General features: G+C 37.2%; 1 pseudogene; it reads left to right on the top strand.

Moving 5' to 3' along the window:
• Positions 1-14,732: 14,732 nt before the first annotated feature.
• LOC128780321 (large ribosomal subunit protein uL22-like) lies at positions 14,733-15,339 on the top strand (annotated as a pseudogene).
• The last annotated feature ends 2,249 nt before the right edge of the window (positions 15,340-17,588 follow it).

The following is a 17,588-nucleotide window of genomic DNA, read 5'->3' as shown; positions in this document are numbered from 1 at the left end:
GGGATAGCTTAAGCAGTTTCCTACTTTTGAAAAAACCTAGCTGGCCATCTATTGACAGTTGTCCTTACATTTCTTTGTTTCTTTCTTTTTTTTTAAGGGAAAAGGTATTTATTTATAGAAAATTTCAAACATGCAATACATAGTGTTTTGTTGTTGTTGTTGTTCAACTACAATTGTCTCCATTTTCTCCCCACCCCTCCACCCTACCCCTGCCTCCACCCTCCCCTTTGGTTTTGTCCATGTGTCCTTTATAGTAGTTCCTGAAAACCCCTCTCCTCACTGTCCCCTCCCCACTCCCCTCTGGCTATTGTTAGGTTGTTTTTTGTTTTTTGTTTTTTACTATTTTTTAAAAAAATTTTATTGTTATTCAATTACAGTTGTATGCCTTTTCTCCCCATCCCTCCACCCCACCCCAACCAAACCCCCTCCCTCCCTAAGCCTGTAAATGCCTCAAGGTTAAGAAATGTAAGGACAACAAAAGAAAAAAGCAAACAAAATATAACCAGAGACATTGAAGTTAAGAACAATCTAACACTTAGCATAATGCTTTCCTAAGTGTTAGATTGTTAGATTGGTCTTAACTCAATGTCTCTGGTTATATTTTGTTTGCTTTTTTCTTTTGTTGTCCTTACATTTCTTAACCTTGAGGCATTTTCAGGCTGAGGTTTAGGTTTGCTCGCCTCAGCCACCCAGCCTAAGGGCCTCCTTGTTTAGTTCATTTAACGATCGATCGTATATCCACAACACCTAGAACAGTGCCTGTGCAGCGTGCGGTGGTCATTCAAACAATACTTTTGAGTTGATAAATAACATCATTAATAGTGATAGTTAATATTTCTTTTGTAGTTACTAGATTCTAGATAGAATGCTGTTTCATATGTATTTTTTTAATCCTCCCAGTAATCCTACAAACTTGGTACTATTTACCGTATTTTGCCATGTATAATGTGCAGCTTTTTGCCCAAATTTTTGAGGGAAAAATAAGTATGTGCATTATACATAGGAAGTACTGACTTCACACCTATATAAATGTTTTTAATTCTTTTATTTATGCTTATTCATAAAAAATATAACTCTAGAAAACAAGAACTATATCCATATGTTCAAAAATAAATGCTAAAATTCCTTTATAATACAAAAAAACAAGTATCTAAACATAAATAAATAAAAAATTTAATTAAAAAATTAAACAAAAGACTTTTTCCTGAAAGTTTGACCCAAAACATGGGTGCACGTTGTACACAGAAGCACATTATACACAGCAAAATACAGTAGCATATTTTACAAAAGGGGAGCAAGATTTAAGGATGTTCAGGGGTTGTCCTAGGCCACAGCACTAGGGTGTAGCAGAAATAGGATTGGAAGCAAGGCCATCTGTCTACATGGCACATACTTTCAGATATTACTCTATACAAGCCCTTTCACTTAAAATACTTCTTTCTTTTAATTACCATAATAATCCACATTTCATGAATTTAGTAGAACTGCACTTCTCTTGAACCTGGTTAATTTTCTCTCATTACTTTTGAAAGTAAATCATTTTACATTTTAATCTAACTGTGGCAAAGAAGGTGATAGGTGGCTCCCATTATCACTTTCTCTTTCTCTCAATATTTGAAAACATCTCACCCTGATATCAGTGATGTTTCTTAAGTAAGAAACTCCAGACGGAGGGAAGAAATCACCTTTAATTTGGTGTGCCAACCTTCATGGATTACTAATTTATATACTGTAACAAGGCAGTTTACTAGGTTTGCTGGTACTAGTATATTTTTGGGGTGATGAGTCTAAAACCATGGAAAATAAAATAAACTTATAAAATAATCATTGACTATTAAAAGAGGAAAAACAATTTTTATTGATGTTTCCATTTTTCATATATATATTTTAATCCTCATCTTAGAATATGTTCATTGATTTTAGAGAGTGAGAAGGGAGAGAAAGAGAGGAAGAAAGAAACATCATTGTGAGAGAGAATCATCAACAGCTATCTCCATACATGTCCCAGCCGGGGATTGAACCCACAACCTAGGTGTATGCCCTGGTCTGGAATAGAACCCACAGCCTTTTGGTGTATGGGATGACACTCCAACCAACTGAGCTACCCAGCCAGGGCCCATTTTTACATTTTAAAATCCTTTTAACTGGAGCCATGATACCATAGAATAAAATGGGAAACTGTATGTCTACAGAATAATAAATGCAGAACATACATGCAGTAACTCACTCCAAATACCTTTCTCTTTTAGTTTAAATTATCGTTATATTTGAAGTTTTTTTTCTAAAGATGAGAATTAAGTTTTATAAATAAGTTGGGATGTTAGCTTCATGTATTGATACAAGATCAAGTTCTTCCACGCTTCTTATAAATAGGCTGGCCCTGCTACTTCAAAAGAAAAATTGTAAAGTGAATTTTTATTTAATCCTTCCTGTTCTCTTTTAACATAATTGCCAACAATTATACTGAACAGCAGAATAATTCATCCTGCTGAAACTCGACTCAATGGCAAATTGGCTAAAAACCAAATAAGCTTAGTTGCTTAATGTCAGAAAATTGGAAAAGCTTTTTACCATATAATTTGTCATGAAGCAATTAAAAAATCCCAACTTTATTTTGAAAATATATACAATGTAAATAGTTTTAAAAAACTTTTAAAAGAAAAGCTTTGGCGTTTGGGTTATCCCTAACTTGTTAAGCAGGACGCTCTCCACCGCCAGCCCTATCATTTTTCAGTGTTTCAGATTCAAGGAGTGGCAGGATGAATTGGTTGATCGCTGCGTTGATTGCCAACAATAATTTATAAAGTGGCTACTCTGCAAAACGTGCTGCTCCCGCTACAAATATAGATCTCAAGAAAAGACCAAGTAGTTCCCTGCTTCCTGTTGTGAAAGCAAAACAAATTATCATATAAGACAACGCTGTGTGCTGCTGTGCTGAGCACTAAATCGTGTGCTAAAGACAATGTCTGGGTGTACTGGACTCGTGCTGAAACACGTCTGGCTCAAAACACATTTATCCCTAACCTCTGCCTTAAATTCCCACTGAAATAAAATTCAAATGGATAGAAAATATATATGTATATATTTATCTACCTATGTATCTCCACAGGGCAAAGAATGAGGGAAAATGAGGGCGAAGCATAGATCGCACACAACTCTGTGGACCTGGGTGTAGGTATAGGAATTAGGAAGACCATATGGTCTCAGAGACAAACCGACAGGATACAACACAACAGTATGTATACAAAAAAACCTAAAAAAGGATGAAATGCAATCATTATTAACAACCATAAATTACAGTAAAACTATATAAAATTGTATAAGAAAATAAAATGCTCTAGTTTATCATATGGCTCATGTGTGAACAATATGGTTATTGTTGAGATGAGCTAAATATTCTTTTAAAAGTTTCATCTAAACAGAAAATGACTGGGGGAAGAAAAAGCGTGTATGTTTAGGGCATGCTAAATGCGAGAGAATGACACTCTTCTTTTCATAAGGCAAAAGAAATATGTTTAAATTTTGAAAGGTAGAAACAAATAAACATTTAATTTATAACATGGACACCACTGTGAAGAGAAGCAACTATGGTGGGACTGGGACGGGTCGGGCTGAGCGTGAGCAAAGCAGCGCATTTTGCTGTTTTGTAGCCCTGGGACATCACTCAAGTAGTAGAGAGTTGTACATTTAGTCATTGGAATAAAAAACAAGGAGAAGATGTAATAAAATGCTAGTTATTCAGTACCATAATGTACAAAGTAATTTTAAAAGAGAAAAATAAAAAAAAATCTAGTTCATCTCCTAAAATACTCTGGGGTAGGCACTATGGAGCTGAGGAGGCAGTCTGGAGTGACGGAAATGCGTGGCTCGAGTAATCTCTGCTACGCAGATTCCAGCGTGGGCACTTCTCCCCCGCTGTGTCAATTGGGTGTGTTACTTGACTTCTCTGATTCTCGGTTTCCTCTTGTGTAAAGCACGGAGTGATAAAATATACAAGATATGGCTGTGGAGTATTAATGTGATAGTAGCTAAAATAAGTAACAGTATCTGGTATATTGTTTGATGTTTAAAACGTATGAAAAACTTTTGAAAGAATTCATGGTCTAGTTCAGCTTATGGTTTAACTTTCAGAGTATCTTCCTGGAATTAATTTTTCAAATAAATAACACTATCCCTGTTTAAGGCAAACAACAATGATATTCCAAGTTATTTCATGAAATTTCCATCTGTTATCTTTTATAATCACTTATACAAAATTTAATATCTTTAGAATTTTTTTAAAAATCAATTTCTCTAGGCCTCAAAATACTTTCTGTAGTGATAATAGGTTCCACACTGCTTTTAATATTAACTTTGAGCATTATAGATCTAAAGCCAATATTTAGGACCAGGTGTTTTGTGGCAAATTTTAACGTTATCCTTATGGACTATAGTGGAAAAAAAACGAGTCTGGGAAAACATTATACTTCAGAGGGTCTCCCTAAATTACTGAATGTTTCAGTAAACATTACCTGGTGGATAGAAGCAACAATGGATTGCAAAGATGAAAAGAAAAACCAAGTGTAGTGTGTGTGAATAATTTGTGGAACTAGAGGGCAATGGGTGAAATACAAAGGTGATCAAAGGCTAAAAAGTCCCTGTAGTAAACAAAAGAACAAGAAGCCAAATGTTAATCATTACACCATAGACCTGTAAGCAATTGGTGTTACAAACCCAGTACTCTGCCAAGGTCAACTAATTTCTCTAGAAAGCCTGTATCTTCCTGTGTTCTATGGGACATAGTGCCAAACAGGATCATTTCCAGACACCGAAATGACAGGAAAGGGAAATATTTCACTTAGCTTAGCACTGAAAATGTGTAGAACAAAGCCACTGAACCCAGATTAAGAGGAGCTATTTGGAATTAATGAATGAATGTGGTTCTACATGTTTCTTCATGTTTTACATTGTATTGTAATGTGGGGGTCTGCTGTATTTGTCCTAACGACTTCCTTTTTTCTTGCCTGATCTTCTTTCTTTTATTACTCTCCTTCCTGTACATTTAGGATGGGTTTGGGGGATTTCCATATTCTTCAGGTTATGGTAAGTCTGGTGAATTTTGAATTTAGGAAAAAATAAAACACAGAATCCATGAGATCGTTGTCACTTATAGAGGTTCACAGAGCTTCTCTTGTGAATTATGTATAGATTCTTTACCTCTGGTATTGGAGATAGTTATCTTGCTCTGTAGGTTTCGACATGTCTAAAACATTCCATGGCTGGTCTTGTTTAACTCCATACTGAAGTAATATACCTGAGGGTCAAAGCCAGAGGGAAGGCAGACACTGTGATTGGATGTGTTTTTATCTGAAGTCAAATTTCTACTCTCCAAACAATTAATCAATGAATCACAGCTAAAGCAAATTTTTAAAAGGTGTGTTTGTACCAAATCATCCTGATAATAGGTAACTATACATATGTGAGCAAGAGATCAAATGTAATTTTGGCATTAGTGTTTATCCTTGTAAAGTCTAACCTTGAACTTTTTGGTGTCTTTACCACCTTCTTTCCTTCAGGAATTGATTGACACAATATTTATTGTGTGAGTGTGTGTTTTTAATTCTAATTTGGATTATCGCCTAGGGCATAGCAAGAGTAGGAACAGAAGGTTTGGAATTCCTTCTTTGAAAAATAAGAAATCAAATATTTATTTCCCTTGTTGTAGTAAAGCTGTGAATCCAAGGATTCCCACCTAGAGGAGAAGAAAAGGAAGAGGGAGTAAAGGAGAATTTCAGTGGGCTTGTGCTGTTTATATAAGACATGAAAGTTTTGTTGTTCAACTTCCCTCTGGGGTGGGAAGCAGAACAGAGTTCGGCAGCTGTGGTATTTGGAAACTGGGAGACAACTGAGGATAACTTTAGACAATAGGAGAAAGAAAGGATCTCATGCGATACAGAATTTTAGTTTTTTAGGCAATATGGGGGAAGTGGTACTAAATTCTTCAGACAAGAGGGAATTGAGCTGTCTCTAGAAATGGAAAAGCCTAAGTAGCTCAAACACAGAGACTGGCTGGGGAGTGATTTCTGAAAAGTCAGAGGGAGAAGACAGCTTTTGAAATTAGAAGATGCAGTGCACGTCGCCCTGGCTGGTGGGGCTCAGTGGATTGAGCTCTGGCCTGTGAACCAAAAGGTCACCGACTTGATTCCCCATCAGGGCACATGCCTGCGTTGGGCCAGGTTCCCAGATGGGGATGTGTGAGAAGCAACCAATCAATGTTTCTCCCCATCTTGTTCTCCCTCTCTTCCCCTCTCTTAAAAATAAATAAAATCTTAAAGAAGAAGAAGAAGAAGGTGCAATGCACAACTGCAGTGCCACAAGAAAACACCTGAATTGTCCAAGGAGCAAAGGGTATCAAAGACCAAGGCAAATTTATCAGAGTCAATATTTGTTACTCCACACTGCAGGCTCAGAAGCTTCACTTTGTCCATGTATTGATTAGCTCAGGGCACAGGTACTGGAATCAGGCAGATGGGGGGTCTGAGATCCCAAACCACAGCCTATTAGTTATAGAACTGTACAAATGTGACTTAGCTTCTCTGCCTCTCAGTTTTTAATATTTTTATTAAGATAATTTTTAGAGCAGTTTTAGGTACACAGCAAAATTGAAGGGAAGATACAGAGATTTCCATGTACCCCTTGTCTCCCACACATGCATAGTTTCTCGAACTATTCCCTTGTAAACACCCGCCCGCCACTCTAGAGTCATACATTTGTTACAACTGGTGAACCTATTTTAGCACATCATAATCACCCAAAGTCCAGAGTTTTCAGTAGGGTTGTACATCTTGGCATTGCATATACTATGTGTTTGGACAAATGTATAATGGCATGTATCCGTCATTATGGTATCACACAGAGAATTTTACTGCCCTAAAATTCCTCTGTGGTCTACCTGGTCATCCCTCCACCTTGCCACCTCCCCATGTCCCTGGCAGCCACTGATCTTTTTACTGTCTCAACAGTTTTGTCTTTTCTATAATGTCATATAGCTGGAATCGTACAGTATGTGGCCTTTTCAGATTGGCTTCTTTCACTTAGTAATATGTATTTCAGGTTCTTTCACATATTTTCATGGCTTGATAGCTCATGTCTTTTTTGTGCTGCATAATCCCTCATTGTCTAGATGTACCACGGATTACTTATCTATCCACCTACTGAAAGATACCTTGGTTTTACCCAGGAGTGAGCAATTATGAATAAAGCTGCTATTGACCTCCATGTAGAGGTTTTTGAGTGGACATACCAAAGAGGACTGCTGCATTGTACCATAAGAGTGCACCTAGTAAAAAAACAGCCAAACTCTTTTCCAAATTGGTTATATCATTTTGATTCTCACCAACAGTGAATGAGGGTCTCTATTGCTCCGCATCCTCACTAGCGTTTGGTTGTCAGTGTTCCAGATTTGGCCATTCTAATAGGTGTGTAGTGGTATCTCATTGTTTTAACTTGCACTTCCCTGGTGACATTTGATGGAGAACATCTTTTTATGTTTACTTGATATCTGTTTATCTTCTTTAGTGAGGTGTGTTTTAAGATCTTTGGTCTATTTTTTAAAAATCAGGTCGGTTGTTTTCGTATTGTTGAATTGTAATAGTTCATTGTATAACTTGGATAGCGGTCCTCTATCAGATGTGTCTTTTGCAATATATTCGCGCAATCTGTGTTTTCTTCTCATTCTCTTGGCAGTGTCTTTTGAAGGGAAGTTTTTAGTTTTAATGAAATACAACTTATCAGTTATTTCTTTTATGGGTCATGCTTTTGATGTTCTAAACAGTCATTGTCATATAAATCATCTCGATTTTCTCTTATGCTATCATCAAGGAGTTGCAGCAATGCATTTCACATTTCTCTTATCCATTTTGAATGTGTAAGGGGTGTAAGGTCTGTGACTAGATTTACTTTCTTATGTGGATGTCTAGTTGCTCCAGCACCATTTGTTAAAAGGACTGTTTTTGCTCCATTGAATTGCCTTGACTCATTTATCAAAAATCAGTTGATGGTATTTATGTGGGTCTATTCATGGGCTCGATTCTGATCATGTTGCTTATTCTTTCACCAGTGCCCGATTGTCTTGATTACTGGAGAGTTATAGTAAGACAGTGTCAGTGTCAGTCCTCTAGTTTTGCACATTTTCCTCCGTATTGAATTGGCTCTTCTAGATCTTTGTGTTTTCCTAATAACTTAGAATCAGTTTGCTGACACCCACAAAGTAACTTCCTGGGATTCTGATTGATATTGCATTGAATCTATAGGTAAGTTAGGAAGAACTGGTATCTTAACAATATTGTCTTTTCCTCCATGAACATAGAATATCCCTCCATTTATTTAATTCTTCACTGATTTCATTAATCAGTATTTATAATTTTTCTTATAAACATTTTGTATGTATATTCTTAGATTTATAACTAAATATTTTATTTTTGAATGCTAATATATATTCTATTGTGTTTTTAATGTGAAATTTTACTTGTTTATTGCTGGCATATAATAAAATGATTGGCATTTAAATATTAGCCTTATAGGCTAAAACCATAAAATAATTGCTTAGTAAGACAGGAATTTTTTTAAAAATTAATTAATTAATTATTTTTTATTGTTGTTCAAGTACAGTTTTCTGCCTTTTCCCCCAACCCAGCCCAAACCCCCAGCCCTCCTCACCTCCCTCCCATTTCCACTTCCCCCCCATTATTGTCCATGTGTCCTTTATAATTGTTCCTGTAAATCCTTCACCCTTTCCCCCTTACATTCCCTCCCCTTTCCTCTCTGTTCACTGTCAGCCTGCTCTCAATTTCAGTGTCTTTGGTTATATTTTGCTTGTTTGTTTGTTTTGTTTATTAGGTTCCTGTTAAAAGTGAGTCCATATGGTATTTGTCTTTCACTGCCTGGCTTATTTTGCTTAGCATAATGCTTTCTAGTTCCATCCATGCTGTCGTGAAGGGTAGGAGCTCCTTCTTTCTTTCTGCTGCATAGAATTCCATTGTGTAAATGTACCATAGTTTTTTGATCCACTCATTTACTGCTGGGCACCTAGGTTGCTTCCAGCACTTGGCTATTGTAAATAATGCTACTACCAACATTGGGTGCACTGGTTCTTTTGGATTGGTGTTTCAGGGCTCTTGGGATATAATCCTAGCAGTGGAATTGCCAGGTCAAAAGGCAGATCCATTTTTAGATTTCTGAGGAAATTCCATACTGTTTTCCACAGTGGCCGCACCAGTCCGCATTCCCACCAACAGTGTACTAGGGTTCCCTTTCCCCCACAACCTCTGTAACACGTGTTGTTTGTTGCTTTGTTTATGGTGGCCATTCTGACTGGTGTGAAGTGGTACCTCATTGTGGTTTTAATTTGCATCTCTCTAATAGCTAGCAATACTGAGCATCTTTTCATATAAGACAGGAGTTTTTTTGTTGTTGTTGATTCTTTTGGAGTTTCTATTTAGATGACTATGTCATCTGTGAATAAAGACAAATTTTTTTCTTTCCTCCCAATTTGTATATTTTACTTCCTTTTTTGTTTGTTTTATTATGTGAGCTACAGCTTCCAGTAGGATGTTAAAAAGGAGTGGTGAAATGAATATACTTGCCCTGTAGTGGGAGATTGTTAAGTTTCTTGCCAGTAAATATTAACTATAGTTTTTTAATAAATGATTTTTTTCAAGTTGAAGAAGTTTCCTTCTAGTCCTAGATTACTGAGCGTTTTATTAATCATGAGTGTTGGATTTTGTCAAATGCTTTTTTCTGCATCTGTTGATATAACCATGTTATTTTTCTATTTTAGTCTGTCCATGTGATGGATTATATTAATTGATTTTTGAATATTGAACCAGTCTGAATACCTGGGTGCTTCTCAGTTGTTTTTTTTAATCTAGAAAATGGGGATAATAGTACCTACTTTATGGAATAATGGAGGGTTGAATAAATTAGTATCATAAAGTCCTGAGAATTGGAAAAATATCTTTTTCTACTAACCTTCTAAGTTCTCAGCTGGGTCTGCCGTAACAAGAGATAGAGTAACAAGAGGAATAAATACAAATTTCTTTAATATAAGTTTCACATGAAACAGGAGCCTTCATAAGGTAATTAAGACTCAAATCAGTGGTTAAACACGAGCATCTTTATGCTAGGTTTGATGGAGTGGAAAGCTGTGAAAAACATGCAGTGGAAACAAAGGATATGAGCTAAGCACAGTTATGCCCTTTATAATGATGTTTCAGTCAATGACAGGCTGCAGAAATGACTGTGGACCCATAAGTCTGTAATGGAACTGAAAAGTTCCTATTGCCTACTGATGTCCTTGCCATTGTAATGTCATAGCAAAACACGTTTCACGAATACAGACCACTGTATTTCAATAGCCTACACTAGTCAGTATAATATACAGTTACATTATAGAGTACAGATATGTTGCGCAGGTTTGTAGTCTATAAACTTTAAGGGAACACAATTTGATTACTGGAGAGTTATAGTAAGACAGCCATAAACATGTTTATTTGGCATTAGGATTATTTCAGGTTGGTTAGCTTTAAGAAACAGCAGACATGAGAGAAACTCTGAAAACTAAATAGAAGTTACCCTTAAAAAATGCCAAAGACATTTGCATTTGTAAGGGTGGATCCCTGGCTGTACCAGGAAGAGTGGGATGACCTTATTGTTAGAAAGTCTTATCAACGCATAAGAATTGGGCTTAAATCTGCATAATAACCCTACCCTGTTTACTGTGCTCCCCACCCCCAGCCGCCATAACCTCCCTAACTGGATCCCCAAACCCCAATAACGTTTTTCTTCAGCTGAAGATGGTATTTAAGGTGATGGCTTTAGCCAATTTGGTGACTTACTCATTTTTCCTGTGTCTCTCCCATATATATATACAAAAGGTATACATGTTATTAAACTTCTGTTTGTTTTTCTCCTATTAATCTGTCTTTTTACTACATGGGTCTCATAAGAGTAAAGGAAAAATTATTTTTCCTTCCCTTACAGAACAATAGGCTCTACCACATAACCTAGATGTGTAGTGGACTATCCACCTAGGGCTGTGTCAGTGTAAGAGACATTAGAACCTGTAGAGAATTTTTGGTGAGTTTGTTTGTACCGAAATGATGACAATTGCTGGGAAGCAAAATCTCCATGGTTTGAGAAATGCTCCAGAGGATGGCAGTTTGCATCGTATTTTATACGTCAGAATCAAAGGAGGAGCCCTAAGGGGGTTGCATGGAATCCATTGGTGATAGATTAGGGAGGTGGGAGAAAACAGGAAACCTCTAGGGTTGGGTAAAAGGTGAAATGATAGACACATACTTCTTTTACCTAGGTGTGCAAAGGATAGTTAACGGTCAACAATTAACATGATAACAGTAACAATAAGGGGATTTGTGATCTCAGCTTGTGTCCAAGGGCGTCAGGGAAAAAGGGACGTTAACTTGTGTAGGGAAAATGGAGCCAGTCAGGCTCCCTCACCGGGGTGTCCAGGGGACTAAGAGAAGCAGTATTCCCATAACCTTGAGAGGGGTCTGCATGCAGAGAATGAAACTCTGTTGTTTAATATCTTGGTACCCTGCCAGCTTTGGGTGCACTTAGTATATTAGGGAGTTGGGACTTCCTGCTGGCGTGACACACAGCTTGTGGCATGTGTGGATCACCCCGCCCTAGAATAAAGGCATGTCAGACATCCCGACATCTTCGTGTATATTCTTCTGTCTGCCCGCATCCCGTGTGAACCAGTCTGGCTTTGAACGGTCACAACACAATTGGCTCCATCGGCAGGATTCGTTGCAGTAGTGCGTGAATGTGGAGGAGCCTTTGGGACCCCCAGAGGGAGGTCTGAAGGGTGGCTGGTCACTGGTATATGGTATTCAGTGGAGAGTCTCCTGGTAGTGTGGGCTCCCCCTCCAGAACTGGCCCGATGTTAGAGGCGCACCGACACAGTAGAGAAGGCCCTGCAGGAGGTAGAGGAAACTTAATTAGGCCTATTTGTTTAGAATCCTCTGATGTTCCTCATTCTTTGGATAAGGATATTCTTTTCTTCTGGTTGTAAGAACACATTTCCTATGAGGTCCTTATAACCTGCTTTAGGAGAAGGTCTGAAAGTCACTCCTGCACCTGTTTCTCATATTTCTTCACCTTGAAATATTCAGTATTCCAAGGTGACCTATTTTGGACTGTGTTCTGGACCCCATCACTACTGAGTATAGGATTAAAACATCCAAAGAGTTCTGTGAATGGCAGTTTTTCTCTTAGAGGAAGAGTCACGCTATCTAATTTCCTAAGAGATAGGTCTACAAATCAGAATAAATATTTGTTAACGTATTATGGGAAACAGTTGGTGAATCCTTTGGCTTGTTATCCTTTCCCATTAAGAAAGTCACTTGGCAATTATAATCAGAAAGTTGCTTGTGAAAGCAGTATAAAAGCTTGGAGAATTAATTTTATGAGTCAAATTCAAATGTCAGCATGGCTGTAGTAGACACATTAATTTTCAAGCAAAGACAAGTCTGCCTAGAGTCACTCTGCCTTAGTCAATGGTTCTGCCAATTCTCTCACTTTTTTTGTTTACCAGCTATTTGTAGAAACGTGTCTTTAGAAATGTTAATTAATTTAATTAGATTGCTTAAGACTGAAGCCATTTGGCTTCTTTGGGGCTACTTTGCATATATCTACTCAGATAACTTGAATTGCTTTTAAACTTTAATTTTCCTGGGATAAGCTTGTTTCTGGTTCTTGTTCACACCCCTCTGCACACTTCCAGGCATTCTGTAAAATGTAAATGTTTAAGCCACTGTAATTATAATCATATTGACTGCATACCTTAATTGCCTTTCCTCTATCCAATTTTTCAGTTTTCTACAGAATAATGTCTAAATTCCTCAGTTTTCACTTAAGTATCTTTAACTACAATCCAGTTCTAATAGTCCAGTTTTATCTTCCACTCCTTCCCGATGAGAAATCCTGGCTCCTCAAGATCAGGGAACACGTGATGGTGCCCTATAACCCAGATCGCCTCTCCCTCATCATCCCCTCCCCCCGTTTTTCCCTCACAACTGCCTACCACGTAATCTCGCCTTTCTCAGAACTCCTAGCCACTCATTGTATGCCAATCATTTTCAATGTTTATTCGCTCTTGTTCTATACTGTTATTTTATTATCTATTTTTACCTGCCATTTTGTTTTTCCAAAAAAGGAATTCATTTTAGTTTTGGTTTCTGTTCCATTTCCCGCAGAGTACAAGACTAATATACATTTGTAGGGACTCAATAAATACTTAACAGGGAATTAATTCTTTCAGAGGTGGGAATATGGTCTCATTCCTAGAAAACACTCTTATTCCTACTCTTAGGGAAATATCTATTTTAAGATATTTAAAATAAATTTCCTAAGAGAAAAGCAAATTATTGACATGATAAATAATTTGAGACTTTTTTAAATTCTCAAGAAGCTGTGTTTTTCCCAAAGAAAATATTTGCTTTTTCATTTTCATTAGTCAGAAAATTGAATATGAGACAAGTTTGAGGGACAACTTGTTAAGAAAATTGTGCTGCAGCTTTAAATCATTTTGGCCTAAAGAGCTTTCAGAATAAATGAAGTCACGTGAGTTCTGAGCGGGGCCCTACTGCAGAGAGGACAGCAAGGCCAGGCTGCTCTGTGAGAACCTGGGGGCCCAGAGTCAGGCCACCAGCTGGGGAGTTTTGTCTACCTGGGCTACACAGGAGCCTGAGAATCAGCATTTTAAATGTTTCCTAGTGATTCTAATGGGAAATAGAATGAGAATTCTTCTTGGTAAAAGAAAGGAAAAAAATTTTTTTTTTAATTTATCATAAGCTTTGTTCAGAATCCTGTGTGGTCACAACTCAATCCAGCTGCTCAGCCAGTCGGCGGCAGTGTATGCCATTTCATTCCCCGTCGTCTTGGGGACGAGTGTCTGCCTCTTCTTTAACAAAGCTTTTGAGTTCCAAGACACCCACAGACAAAAACCTATCACAAGCATTCATTTTAGTAAAAGGTGATAAACATGGAGTGCAACGTTGAGGTGACAGATTGGAACTTGAGATTTACATCAGGAGATTCAATCTGATGTGGGAATTTTGCCTACAACGTTTTTATTTGGAGCAGAGATATATATTACATGACTAGATAAAGGTACCCCTGATTCATGTGTGTGACACTGAAAATATTTCTATGTGCAAAGTTATAATTTAAATGGAGAAAATTATAGTGTGCACCACAAAATTCCTTTTGGTTCTCTGAAGCAGTTAGTTGCATTGGTAAGTTTCATTTTTTGTATTCTAGCGTGTTTAAACTTTGTTTTTTTGCTAAGTATAATCTTTATTTTTTTTCACTTTATATTGAAAGAGTTAGTTTTTAGAAAATCTCAAAAAAAATTATGTTAATGTTTCTTCTAGGCAAGCTATTCAGTCTGAAATCACAGATAACCAAAAAAAGTAGAATAAATACCTTTAAAGAAACATCTCAGATATATATTTCAAATACATTTGTGTGTATGTTTACTCATTTATGCAATATATACAAATTTTGAGGCACTTTAATATGGCAACAAAAGGTTTTATAGATTTTTCAACTCATTTTAAAACTTTGTAATCTTTATCTCCAAAGTTCCTGCCCATTCTAAATAACACAAATTGGGAAACAGAATGATGGGTAGATCCACGGAAAGATTAAGAAGTCATCCAGAGCTTCCTCTTCCCAAAAGCAACCAGAGGTGACCTCTGAAGATGGTTCGCTATTCACTTGACCCAGAGAACCCCACAAAATCATGCAAATCTAGAGGTTCAAATCTTCGTGTTCACTTTAAGAACACTCGAGAAACTGCCCAGGCCATCAAGGGTATGCATATTCGAAAAGCCACCAAGTACCTGAAAGATGTCACTTTAAAGAAGCAGTGTGTCCCATTCCGCCGGTACAATGGTGGAGTTGGTAGGTGCGCCCAGGCCAAACAGTGGGGCTGGACACAGGGTCGGTAGCCCAAAAAGAGTGCTGAGTTTTTGCTGCACATGCTTAAAAATGCAGAGAGTAATGCTGAACTTAAGTGTTTAGATGTGGATTCTCTGGTCATTGAGCACATCCAGGTGAACAAAGCTCCCAAGATGCGGCGCCGAACTTACAGAGCCCATGGCAGGATCAACCCGTACATGAGCTCTCCCTGCCACATGGAGATGATCCTCACTGAGAAAGAGAAGATTGTTCCTAAACCAGAGGAGGAGGTTGCAGAGAAGAAAAAGATATCCCAGAAGAAACTGAAGAAACAAAAGCTTATGGCTCGGAAGTAAATTCAGCATAAAATAAATACAAATAAAAGTAAAAAAAAAAAAAAAGTCATCCAGAGTTTTGATAGGCTAGGACCACATGTAGCATTAGCTTATGAAGAAGTTTATAGTCATTGAATGAAGAAAGTAAGATGCCATCAAATGGATATTAAGGAAGGGTTTCACCTTAAGCCACATAACAGATTATAGAACTTGTTTATGAATTTGCATTCCTAACACCCACCCTTCCCAAGGGTCCCAGAAATAGTATGAGAGAAAGGAAAGAGGAAATTTGTATATTCCTGGGGCAGGGGGGCATTTATATATGAGTGTGGTCAAGGATATAGATTTCAGGATAAAATACTTGAAAAATCTTCTAGAAAAGCTTAGTTTAAGTCATGTTTTTAAAGATGTATGGATTAGAGATTGATAGAACATGTGAAGAAAGTATGTCCAGATGTAATCAATTGAAAGGACCTATGAAAAGAACAATAATAGAAAATAAATTAGTTTAGATAGAAAGGAAGATCTTTTGCTGGATACAATGAGAAATTAATATATTAAGACTGAGGTGGAAATTAATACTAGACTGAAGAATCTGAAGCCTAAATTTAATATGCTTGGCAAGACCAATGGATGGGCTCAATTTTTTAAACTTAAAATAAAGGCCAGTTGTCACAGTATGGCAATTTTACTAGCTGTACACCAAATGCATTTTTACAGCCAAATCACATTCCATACCAGTTTTTCCAAAAAAAGGAGTTCATTTTAGTTTTGGTTTCTATTCCATTTCCCACAGAATTGAGTACAAGAATAATATACATTTGTAGGTATTCAATAAATACTTAGCAAGGAATTAATTCTTTCAGAGGCTGGAATATGGACTCATTCCTGGAAAACACTCTTACTGCTACTATTAGGGAAATATCTGTTTTAAGGTATTTAAAATAAATTCCCTAAGGACTCTTCTGTAAGTAGGTGTGGTGAAGGGGCTGAGCTGGGCCAGCTGAAGGAGAGCAGAAGTGATATGTGACCCTTCCATGTCTGGCCTGCAAATCATCCCAAGTAAGATCCTCCATGTTCTTCCCTTGGTTGTCTGTTGGATGGTGATATTCAGAATGACCTTGGAAATGAAAAGTTCAAGATGACCCAATTCTGAGCCCAGAATCCGCACATGAAATGACTGTGTGAAGTTGATGCCTCCTCTTATAACAAGGAACACAAGACATTGGGCGGTATATGAACAAAAAAATAATTTTCTATAATGTGTTCAGACATGGGGATTTTAAGTATATTAGTTATAGGGGGTAGGTAGCCTAGCTAATACACACAGTAGAATACTTTATATATTTATTGGGGAAATATTCAGGAGTGCGATATAATTGAAGATAAACTGAGAAAGTAAAAAGGGATTAAAAAATAGAATTTTCAATTAATTAATTAATTTTTATAGAAGAGACTTCTATAAAGGCATCTACATATTTTTATCTACATCTTCCAATGAATTACTTGCATGTTAAAAGGTGGATAGATTTTGACATTAAACTTGCACTGGTAATTTCTCTATTTTGTACCTGACAACCTGCATCACTGTCATTGGCTTCCCTGTCAAGGGACTGTGAGTGCCCACGATGAGGTGATGGCAGTGCACTTTGATGGAGCAAATCAAGGTTCCACAACAGTTAGAGACAAAGGGAAATGGGTAAGCATGGGGTATTTAATGGACAGAGAAAGTCGAAGAGGGAAAGAACTGAAATGGTACCATGTTAACCCAAATGCTAAAGGGAACAAAATGAAGTGTCATAAATGGAGTTGAGCCCAATCCACAATTATTTGTTCCCTGGAGGATTTAGAGGATTGGAGACCATCAAGAAAAAAAAAAAAGTCCTGGGTCCCAATGATTGGAGCCTTAGACGGATGCTTCTCAAACTTCTTTACATTACGGTGTGCATTGAAAAATCACACTATGTAAATTGTACAGTTGGGGAAATGGGGATGTTTGCCAATGGCTAGAAATAACAAACCAGTGGCCCATGCTCTGAGGAGAGTTTTGGTGGCTAAATGACCCCATGGAGAAAAGTCTTCTGCTAACCACTGCTGAACAGTTTAGCTTTAAACTGTTATATAAGCAAGAAATAAACTACTAGTGTGTTTTATGTACATATATAAAACACCAGTGAATGTTGGGTCTTGTTACAGCTTCCAGCAATATCTTAACTAAAACACACCTCAAGAACTGAAATGACCATTATTTCACCTCACCTATAACGCATTCACAGCAAATGGGGTGTC

The sequence above is a fragment of the Desmodus rotundus genome, chromosome 2 (assembly GCF_022682495.2).
Source record: "Desmodus rotundus isolate HL8 chromosome 2, HLdesRot8A.1, whole genome shotgun sequence".
Classification (NCBI taxonomy): domain Eukaryota; kingdom Metazoa; phylum Chordata; class Mammalia; order Chiroptera; family Phyllostomidae; genus Desmodus; species Desmodus rotundus.
Note: the sequence above shows the minus strand (reverse complement) of the source record. Positions and strands in the feature narration are given on the sequence as shown.